The 1,812-nt window shown below is 38.5% G+C and overlaps 1 non-coding gene across 1 annotated transcript; it reads right to left on the bottom strand.

Annotated features, from left to right (window-relative positions):
- Positions 1–1,251: 1,251 nt before the first annotated feature.
- On the bottom strand, positions 1,252–1,356 carry LOC141688408 (small nucleolar RNA R71). The gene has a single exon (XR_012561852.1). It is a non-coding gene; the product is annotated as a small nucleolar RNA R71 (small nucleolar RNA).
- Between the last annotated feature and the right edge of the window lie 456 nt (positions 1,357–1,812).

The following is a 1,812-nucleotide window of genomic DNA, read 5'->3' as shown; positions in this document are numbered from 1 at the left end:
AAGATAGTTTGTTAATCTCTATTGAAGTGACAGTGAATATAGAGATTTAGAACTTGCCATGCTAGCATAGGTTCATGTATTTATTATGCATGATTCATAGGTAATTTGAACCATCTTACTTGCCCTATGTAATCATGATAGGTAACTTGCACATTAAACCTTTATGTTGTCAAATTCTATAGACATATAGGGTCTCAACATAATTGGTGTCTATTCAGCTTCTATCTCTTTTATGGATGTCTGGTAGTAGGGTATTCGTACTACGAAAGTTGGCGTTTACTAGTTTCGTGTTATCTATTTAGTTTTCATCACCATTGCATGCTAAGATTAAGAAAAATGACTTCAAGTGAAGTATTTAATGAAGTTAGAATCCCATGTTTGTCTCATATAGTTAATTCAATCACTTTTATTCTTAGTTAATTGCATGTTAGTTTAATCTTAGTTATAAACATCTCAACTTGTTATTGTCTTAGCATTGAGCGATAGCCATACCATTGTTGCATAGGTGCATAATTTAAGTTAACTAAAAAGAGTCTTTGTGGGTACGAATCTGATTAAGATCTCGTACTACTTGCGAACGCGTATACTTGGGTGTAATTTTAGCGCGTGTTTTCGCCCTAACAAGTTTTTGATGCCGCTGTCGGGGACTCGGTGTTTAATTTAGTTTATGTGCTTGACCTCAGTGGTCGTTAAAGTTCATTGACTCAGATATTTTACTTACTTGTTTTGCGTGTTGGTGTTTCAGTTACTCTAGAGAGCGTGTATGCGAACACGTTCTCAATCTTGAAAGGAAACACTGGACGAAGTTGAAGAAGTTTTTGAAGAAGTTGAGAAAGTTGAAGAAGAAGCTATTATTGCAATGGGAGAACCAGTAGTGAATTCAAAGGCTTTGATGGATTACTCTCAACCGAAGATCAATGACATTCAATCTAGCATTGTCAGACCAACCATCACGGCTAATACTTTTGAAATCAAATCTAGCACGATTCACATGGTGCAGAACTCAGTCCAGATTGGGGGTTCTCCAACAGAAGATCCCAACATGCACATTAGAGATTTCATTGAGATATGCGACACTTTCAAATTCAACAATGTTTCTCAAGATGTTGTTAAGCTGAGGCTTTCCCCATTCTCTCTGAGGGATAAAGCTAAGTGTTGGTTGCATTCTCTACCACCAGGCTCTATTACTTCTTAGGAAGATCTTTCTCAGAAGTTTCATACCAAACTCTTCCCTATGGCAAAGACAGCTTCAATCAGGAATGCTCTTACTCAATTTGTGTAGCAATCAGGAGAGTCTTTGTGTGAAGCTTGGGAGCGTTATAAGGAGATGCTTAGGAAGTGTCCTCATCATGGAATGCCTGACTGGATGATTATCAACTACTTTTATAATGGTTTGGGAGCACAGTCTAGACCCATGCTCGATGCAACATCATGTGGAGACTTATGGGCTAAAAGCTACGATGAAGCTTATGAGTTGATTGAACTGATGGCTGCTAATGAATACCAGAACCCAACTCAGAGACTACCTCAAGGCAAGGTAGCAGGAATTCTGGAGGTTGATACAACTACTGCTATAGCTGCTCAGCTTAAGGCTTTAACAATGAAGGTGGATTCTTTGGATAATTATGAAGTTAATCAGATCACAAGTGTTTGTGAGCTTTGTGCAGGTGTGCATGAAACTGAGAAGTGTGCTATTTCTAGTGAATCAGCTCAGTTTGTAAGTAACTTTCAGAGGTTGCAGCGACCTGTTCCAGCCACTTATCATCCCAACAACCACAATCATCCTAACTTCAGCTGGAGCAACAATCAGAA

The sequence above is a fragment of the Apium graveolens genome, chromosome 9, assembly GCF_009905375.1.
Source record: "Apium graveolens cultivar Ventura chromosome 9, ASM990537v1, whole genome shotgun sequence".
In the NCBI taxonomy this organism is placed as follows: Eukaryota; Viridiplantae; Streptophyta; class Magnoliopsida; order Apiales; family Apiaceae; genus Apium; species Apium graveolens.
This window is presented reverse-complemented; position numbering and strand designations above follow the sequence as displayed.